The 9609-nt window shown below is 36.3% G+C and overlaps 1 long non-coding RNA gene across 1 annotated transcript; it reads right to left on the bottom strand.

Moving 5' to 3' along the window:
* Positions 1–4727: 4727 nt before the first annotated feature.
* Positions 4728–8823, bottom strand: LOC139941740 (uncharacterized). The gene is made up of 3 exons (XR_011786623.1): positions 8696–8823; positions 7356–7518; positions 4728–6649 (listed from the first exon to the last, which is right to left on the bottom strand). It is a non-coding gene; the product is annotated as an uncharacterized lncRNA (long non-coding RNA).
* Between the last annotated feature and the right edge of the window lie 786 nt (positions 8824–9609).

Here is a 9609-nt window from a genome sequence, read left to right as displayed (position 1 = left end):
CTGAATCTATACTTGTTCAATCTCAGCATGATAAGTTACCCCAAAAATTAAAACCGCTCAGATCGTTGTGAAATTAGTTCTATATAAAGAACGAGTGTGTTCTGAAGTCGCATGGTTCAATATCAGCACGATCTGAGGCCCCAACAAATTTAAACCGCCAACATCGATTAAAAAAATAATTATGTACTAAGAAACATGGGTGTTTTGAAGCTACTGGTTGAGTCTAAGCGAATTCTGAGATGATCATTTTTTTAAAGTTGCTCAGATGGAGCTGAGATTAATTATGTACTAAGAAACATGATTTGATTAAGGCATTGCATGGTGAGGTATCAATGTATATTTGGTTTGCGGTAACACCATGTGTGTATTCTACTTCCACGGAGTAGATTGTTCGGGTGTTCGGGAGACTTCTCAGTTCTTTACAGAACTGTCCTGCTTATCAACTATTACCAGCCATCGATTTCACAAAGAGCTAGGTCGTCTTATCACGGGTTAGTTCAAAGGAACACGTTGCCTTGGATCAGTCGAGTTGGTCTTTGAAAAGCGTTTTGTAACCGTTTTAGAAAGATATTGTAAAAGTAGAATAAAATGATCTACACAAATATGCCTCGAGATTGCGTGGTTGTCTTTTTACCTCGTTTGAGTGATACTTGTGTGGATTATAGTATATTCTACTTTTAAAATATCTTTCTAACCATATTTCATAACAAACGGTTTCAAACGCTTTTAAAAGGCCAACTCGTCTGATCCAAGAAAACGTGTTCCTTTAAGATACAGTGCAGGACTGGCACTCGTCCTAAGTCCTAAGAATTAGCCTTATTTATGAAGAGTTTTGTGAAATCGACGGCTGTGCGTTATGGTATAGAAATAGGCTGGGTCTACTACTTTAGCTTTCAGGATCATGTTCTTGGGTTGGTCTCAACGTTTCGACTAGTCTATGATCATGCTGAGATTTAACCAGTAGCTTCTAAACACCCAGTTTCTTGGTATAGATTAAATATAAGATCGATCTGAGTGGTTTAATCCTTTTGAGTTCCCAATCGTGCTGAGATTAAACCAGCGGCTGCAGATAATAATAATAATAATAATAATAATAAACCGTTCTTATAAAGCGCATTACACACGGAGTCCCAATGCGCTGTACAAAGTCAGAAAGAAAAAAAAACAAAAAAAAAAAACAGACAAAACTAGTTGGAGTTTAACAAGTGAGATTTGAGAAGGCGTTTGAATTTATCCAGAGTTTTAGCGTCTTTGATGTTGCGGGGGAGTTTGTTCCAAAGAGTAGGAGAAGACGTAGAAAATGCACGCTGGCCGTAAGACTTAGTAGAAGCGGATGAACAGGCAAGTAGAGATTGTGATTGAGAGCGGAGATTTCGAGAAGGCTGGTATTTGTGAACAAGTTCTTGCAAGTATGTAGGTGCGTGGCCATGGATACAGCTGTATGTCAGAAGAAGGGTTTTGTAAGCAATCCGTTGTCTAACCGGAAGCCAGTGCAAGTCCGAGAAAATAGGTGAAATGTGGTCACAGGTTTTGGATCGTGTGACCAATCTGGCTGCTGAGTTCTGAACTCGCTGAAGTTTGGAGATTCCGGAGTCAGGTAGACCGAGAAGAAGACTATTACAAAAATCAAGGCGGGATGTAATGAAGGCGTGAACCAGTTTTTCCGTGGTGGATTTGTCAAGAAGATTGCGAATTTGTCCAATTTTGTGTAATGCGAGGTACGAAGATCCCATTCTTCTTGATACAGAATTAGTTTCAGCTCGATTTGAGCGGTTTTTAATCTTTTGGGGTCTCCAATCGTAAAGGGAAGGTACACGTTTGGTAATTATTCACAACAAATATTAATTTGAAAACTAATTGGGAAAAAGCATTCGAAAGCTGTTAATAGTAAGAAACGACTTTTTGAGAAAGAGGTAATTTCTCACTTAAATAACAAAAGCTCACCAATTCGTCCAACAAGGGGTGTTTTTTCTTTCACCATTTTCCCGCAACTGCGTTGAATTTTCACAGGCTTGTTATTTTATGCTTATGTGGGATACATGGTTACTCAGATTGTTACTATTCTTGCTCAGATTGATTCATTGTTTTTAATTGCCAAGATTGATGTAGGATTCATTCTGTACGAAGCTACTGATTGAATCTAAATGAGATCTGAGATGAGATTAATTCTGTACTAACAAAACATGGGGTTCTGAAGCTACTGGTTGAACCTTAGCAAGATCTGAGGTGATCTTTTTTAAATTGCTCAGATTTAGCTAAGATTGATTCTATACTCAGAAACATGGGTGGTTTGAAGCTACTTGTTGAATCTTAGCGAGATCTGAGGTGATCATTTTTTTCAAATTGCTCAGATCTCGCTTAGAATAATTCTGTACTAACAAACATGGGTGTTCTGAAACTACAAGTTGAATCTAAGCGAGATCTGAGATAACCTTCTTTCGAAAACTGCTCAGATTGAGCTGAGATTAATTCTGTACTAACAAAACATGGGGTTCTGAAGCCACTGGTTGAACCGTAGCAAGATCTGAGGTGATCTTTTTTAAATTGCTCAGATTTAGCTACATTTGTGTAAGATTGATTCTATACTAAGAAACATGGGTGTTTTGAAGCTACTTGTTGAATCTTAGTGAGATCTGAGATGATTTTTTTTTTAATTTTTCAGATTGAGCTGAGATAAATTCTGTACTAAGAAATGTGGATATTGTGAAGCTACTGGTGGAATCTAAGCGAGATCTGAGATGATCATTTTTTAAATTTGCTCAGATTGAGCTGAGATAAATTCTGTACTAAGAAATGTGGATATTGTGAAGCTACTGGTGGAATCTAAGCGAGATCTGAGATGATCATTTTTTACATTTGCTCAGATTGAGCTAAGATTGATTCTATACTAAGAAACATGGGTGGTTTGAAGCTACTTTGTTGAATCTTAGCGAGATCTGAGGTGATGATTTTTAAATTGCTCAGATTTAGCTTATATTAATTATGAACCAACAAACATGGGTGTTTTGAAGCTACTGGCATGACTGGTGGAATCTCAGCGAGATCTGAGATGATCATTTTTTTGAAATTGCTCAGATCTCGCTTAGATTAATTCTGTACTAACAAACATGGGTGTTTTGAAACTACAAGTTGAATCTAAGCGAGATCTGAGATAACATTCTTTCGAAAACTGCTCAGATTGAGCTGAGATTAATTCTGTACTAACAAAACATGGGGTTCTGAAGCTACTGGTTGAACCTTAGCAAGATCTGAGGTGATCTTCTTTAAATTGCTTAGATTTAGCTAAGATTGATTCTATACTTAGAAACATGGGTGTTTGAAGCTACTTGTTGAGTCTTAGTGAGATCTGAGATGATTATTGTTTTGAAATTGCTCAGATTAAGCTGTGATAAATTCTGTACTAACAAAACATGGGGTTCTGAAGCTACTGGCTGAACCTTAGCAAGATCTGAGGTGATCTTTTTGAAATTGCTCAGATTTAGATAAGATTGATTCTATACTAAGAAACTCGGGTGTTTTGAAGCTACTTGTTGAATCTTATTGAGCTCTGAGTTGATTATTGTTTTGAAATTGCTCAGATTGAGCTGAGATAAATTCTGTACTAAGAAATGTGGATGTTGTGAAACTACTAGTCAAATCTCAGCGAGATCTGAGGTGATCAGTTTTTTTCAAATTGCTCAGATCTCGCTCAGATTAATTATGTACTAACAAACATGGGTGTTTTGTGATCTTTTTTAAATTGCTCAAATTTAGCTGAGATTGATTCTATACTAAGAAACATGGGTGTTTTTAAGCTACTGGTTGCATCTTAGCGAGATCTGAGATGGTAATTCTTTTGAAAAGGCTCAGATTGAGCTTAGATTAATTCTGTGCTAAGAAATGTGGATATTGTTAAGCTACTGGTTGAATCTAAGCCAGATCTGAGATGATCATTTTTTAAATTGCTCAGATTGAGCTGAGATAAATTCTGTACTAAGAAACATGGGTGTTTTGAAGCTACTGGTGGAATCTAAGCGAGATCTGAGATGATCATTTTTTAAGTTTGCACAGATTGAGCTGAGATTAATTCTGTACTAACAAACATGCACTGTAAAAAAAAAAATCGTATTTTTACGGTTTTTTCCTGGCAGTTTGGACGCCAGTACTATCCCGTAAATAAACGGTCTAAAGTAAATGTACAGGCCACACTGTTAAATCACAGTACCTTCGGTGTTGTAAAATTATGGTTCGTCGCTGTGATTTTACAAGGAGAGGCTTGTAAGAATAGGGCAGCTCCAGTCATTAAACGTAACTTTTCTTGTAAAATAACAGCTTTCCAACATTAATTTTACAAATTAAACCCTGTAAAATCACAGTCCCACCAATGTAACTTCACGTTGACGGTTTAGCTAAATTACACGCGACACTGTTAAATCACAGTACCTTCGGTGTTGTAAAATTATGGTTCGTCGCTGTGATTTTACAAACAGAGGCTTGTAAAAATAGGGCAGCTCCAGTCATTAAACGTAACTGTTCTTGTAAGTTAACAACTTTCTAACCTTAATTTCACAAATTAAACCCTGTAAAATCACGGTCCCATTAATGTTACTTTACGTTGACGGTTTAGCAAAATTACACGCCACACTGTTAAACCACAGTACCTTCAGTGTTGTAAAATTATGGTTCGTCGCTGTGATTTTACAAGGAGAGGCTTGTACAAATAGGACAGCTCCAACGTCCTTTCACATAACTTTTGCTTTAACATCACAGCTTTTTGAAATTAGTTTCACAAAATCATCCCAGTAAAATCACGTTCCGTACCTTACCGTAAAATACACGTCAATTTAATAACTCAAAACGTCAAGAAAAAACAATTAATAATATTACCGGAACACATCAGTATAGGATTTCGATTTCTTTTTATTTAGCGCTCAACATCCTCAAACCACAAACATGTAAAAACTTGGCAAACTTTGGCATATACCTTCTTGGAACCCTAAGAACAAACAAGAAAAGCAGAACAAAAACATCTCCAACATTTAATAAATAAATCAAAATAACGGTGTAATGTTCTGTTCTGATGGTGGAACAAAAAAAAACACAAAAAAAAACTATAATACAAACTTGTCTATTTTTTGTTCCACTATCAGAACAGAACATTACACGTATATTACGTCACAAATTATGTGTTGTAGATTTTTTGCATGAACACATAATTTTTATCTCTAATAGTGGCTTAAGTTTTGGCCACTCCACCAAGAATACATATGTGATCACAAGTCTTTGTTTATTGGCATAACTTCAACTGATTTTAAAGGCCTGTACAAAAGTATGACCTGAATAAAAATGAGACAAGTATTTATGTGTTGCAGATTTTTTTGCAGTGACACATAATTTTTATCTCTAGTAGTGGCTCAAGTTTTGGCCACTCCACCAAGAATACATATGTGATCACAAGTCTTTGTTTTTTTGGCATAACTCCAACTGAATTTAAAGGCCTGTATAAAAGTATGACCTGAATAAATATGAGACAAGTATTTATGTGTTGCAGTTTTTTTGCAGTGACACATAATTTCTATCTCTAATAGGGGCTCAAGTTTTGGCCACTCCACCAAGAATACATATGTGATCACGGGTCTTTGTTTATTTGCATAACTCCAACTGATTTTAAAGGCCTGTATAAAAGTATGACCTGAATAAAAATGAGACAAGTATTTATGTGTTGCAGATTTTTTGCAGAGACACATAATTTTTATCTCTAATAGTGGCTTAAGTTTTGGCCACTCCACCAAGAATACATATGTGATCACAAGTCTTTGTTTATTGGCATAACTTCAACTGATTTTAAAGGCCTGTACAAAAGTATGACCTGAATAAAAATGAGACAAGTATTTATGTGTTGCAGATTTTTTTGCAGTGACACATAATTTTTATCTCTAGTAGTGGCTCAAGTTTTGGCCACTCCACCAAGAATACATATGTGATCACAAGTCTTTGTTTATTGGCATAACTCCAACTGAATTTAAAGGCCTGTATAAAAGTATGACCTGAATAAATATGAGACAAGTATTTATGTGTTGCAGATTTTTTGCAGTGACACATAATTTCTATCTCTAATAGGGGCTCAAGTTTTGGCCACTCCACCAAGAATACATATGTGATCACGGGTCTTTGTTTATTTGCATAACTCCAACTGAATTTAAAGGCCTGTATAAAAGTTTGACCTGAATAAAAATGAGACAAGTATTTATGTGTTGCAGATTTTTTGCAGAGACACATAATTTTTATCTCTAATAGTGGCTCAAGTTTTGGCCACTCCACCAAGAATACATATGTGATTAACAGGTCTTTGTTTATTGGTTCAACTTCCACTAATATTAAAGGCCTGATACTATTATTACCTTAACAAAAATGAGACAAGTTTACAATGTGCTGCATGTTTTTGCATTGGCACATATATTAAAATTATGTGTCACTGCAAAAAATATTGGTGGAGTAGCCAAAACTTTCATATGATGATTACATTTACATGTACCATGATTTTTAGTTCAAGTCCCACTCATTCTCAAAGACTTTCATTGAATTAGCCAGCTTCAGTACGCCTGGATGAACAGACGGCTTCTTTCGTCCACTTTTGGAGCCAGTCCCTGGGTTTAGGCCCAAGAAACATCTGCAATAAAAACAAAAATATACAGATTGGAATATTGCCTTGTCTTTGTTAAAAAATAAAGATGTGCTGCTATGTTTTTTATAAACAAATTTGGAACTGTTTAGATACAGAAATGAGTTAATGTCATGTTTCGACCCTAGCAGAGTCCTTCTCAAAGGCTAAATGACAACACAACACACACAAACATGTGTAACAGAAGCAGCCAGGTGGAAAGAAGTGAAAAGACAAAAGAAGACTGTAGTCAGGAAAAGCAGGGGAGGAACAATGGAAAGGGAGACAAAGGAGGGGTGCACACTAATTTTATGTGTGACCCTTGACATACTAGTGGGCATACATGTGCTATGAGTATGGCCAAATATCAGACCACTTCCTACTGTCCAATGAGAGTCTCATTGGACAGTAGGAAGTGGTCATTGAGACCCACTTGTAATGACTCTTAGGGGTCCCACCCTAAGTACATGCTGACTCCTGTGTTCAGTAGTTGTTCATGAGTACCAAATAAACCAATACCTATCTTCCATGGGGGATCAATGGTTGAAAAATCTCAACCCTGACCTCGAATCAGGGCGAAAATTCTCAGGGTTGGTGCAGGTTTAAATGTTTCCAATTGTTAAACACAGAACATGATATATTGAACCCTGCATCAACCCTGGGATTCCTCTAGCATGAACAGGCCAAGCTTCTTGAACATTGTCAGTAAACTCACCTCTGGATAAAATCAAGCGCCCCTTCGGACTTGTTCGGGTACTTCAAATTGAAGCAATAGTAAGCACAGAACCACATGCTTAGGGCTGACAAAGGATTAGCCAAATCTGCCACGAGAAACTTTCCAATGGCGAGTGAAAATCTTGAAGATTGAAGTGGTCTACCTGCAGTGCATGTAATGAAAGTATTGGACAGTAAAGTTAAAGACACAAACAAATGCTTTGCAAATATTTAGATGGAAATTTGACTTGTAGCATGCAATGTTTCTGACAAACATGTTAAAGGAACACGTTGCCTTGGATCGGTCGAGTTAGTCTTGAAAAGCGTTTGTTATAAAATGTATACAGATAGAAAGATGCTGTAAAAGTATAATACTTAGTTCAAACAAATCGTGCATCTCTTCCACTATCATTTGAATAGTGTTCTCTAGAACTAGGAACTTTGAACATAATTTGAGCAGAAATAGTGCAATACTCTCGATAAAGTCAGCCACAGATACTCCAGGATCATCGTCATCTTCATGATCATTGTCATCACCATCAACTGTGTCTTCAGGCTCAGTAAATGTGGATGTACCTGCTCCATCATGGCATGGATTATCATCAACATTGAAGTTAACATTTTGGTCAACAATTAATGTTTGGTTCACATTATGAGCCGAGTAGTTTCTGTGATACCGTGATAAGTGAGAAGAGAAAGACTTTTTATTTGTGAATGTTTTAGTACAACCTTCAAATGGACAAGGTACATTTAAACCACTTGTAATATGGCTTCTTAAATGAGCAAGTAGCTCCTGAATATCGGAACATTCATGCTGACAGAAATCAAGTGGACACCGGAAAAGTACAACAGCATCTCTTTACCTATTATTGTTTTCTTGCTTCGTAAGTTGATGGTTTCTTTCAATATGAGAAATGAGACCTTTGTTTTTTTGACAACCCGACACACAACAAGGAAATCGCATATTTCGATCATGTCTATGTACTGTCACATTGTGTACCACAAACATGACAAACAATCCTGTTGTACATGTTTGTTTATCTTTTTGGTTTAAATGTGTACTGTACACATAATTAAGGTACAGTACATGCATTAGCATAGGATACTGGATGGAGGTTTTGTGTGCAAGATTGTCGTCTGCACAGAGAAAACGTGACATAAACTAACATTCAACGTCAACGGACATGACGCTACCGGAGCTATTTTATTTTTATTTAAGTTAATCGTTTCGTTAATTCTAAAAAAGGAGTAAACAACAAAACACATTTCCAATTTTGCCAACATCAACAACTTATAATTCTAAGCTACACGTACAATATGAATGGAATGATATAATCATACCTTAAGCAGCAATGATTCTGCTGTTTGACAAAATTCTGGGTACAGTAGGCCTACTTCAGCTCAGGATTCGACAGTTCACGTGAAAGAAAGAGAGCAACTGTTGACAGACCGTGTTGACAGCACCAAGCTGAAGCTAGCCGCGAATTCTCAGCCGCGAATTCCCAGCCGCGAATGCCAGCCGCGAATTCTCAATTTACGGCCGAAAAGTCCAGCCGCTAATTCGAGTCGCCGCGGCAGCCGCGCTTTTCCCGTTTCACGAAGCGACAACATTTCCTAAGTTGTTCACCCACACTTTAGCCACTGTTTGTTTAGTTTGGTCATGGAGGTAGGATTCCTACCTCCATGGTTTGGTAAATTCATGGCAATTTTGAATATTGGTTTTGTAAAATTTCGTTCATTATAACAAAATGGAGGCCAAATTAGGGTAAGATAATTGAATTTTTAATGCTTTAGTCGATCCATCAAACTATATTGGTTACATATCGACTTTCTGAATATCAGTTGTTTTGAAAATAAAATAAAATAATAAACATTGCATTGAACAAAATCTACCTAATATGATCCACAGATAATAAATTTAGTGTTAAATCTTTTAGACACTAAATTAATATTCCATTGCAGCTTTACTAGGCCATCTAATTAGTTCCTAAATACATTTATTTTGTGTTTTTTGTTAATAGCAAAAGTAGTCACTTTAAAACGCAATTTACCTCGCATAATTAACAAAAAATTAAATTTTAGTGTTTAATCATTAAGACCATTTCATAACACACCGAAATATTCCGTTGCAGCTAATTACACCATCTAATTAATCATAATGACACCCATTTAAAGGGTATGGGTTTTGTCTCTTTTGAATAGGACTATCACAAAAAAACAACAACATAAGTAGTCACTTTGAAACAAATTATACC

This window comes from Asterias amurensis, chromosome 9 (genome assembly GCF_032118995.1).
Source record: "Asterias amurensis chromosome 9, ASM3211899v1".
Taxonomy (NCBI): domain Eukaryota; kingdom Metazoa; phylum Echinodermata; class Asteroidea; order Forcipulatida; family Asteriidae; genus Asterias; species Asterias amurensis.
The sequence above is the reverse complement of the archived record's forward strand: the minus strand, read 5'-3'. Positions and strand labels throughout refer to the sequence as shown.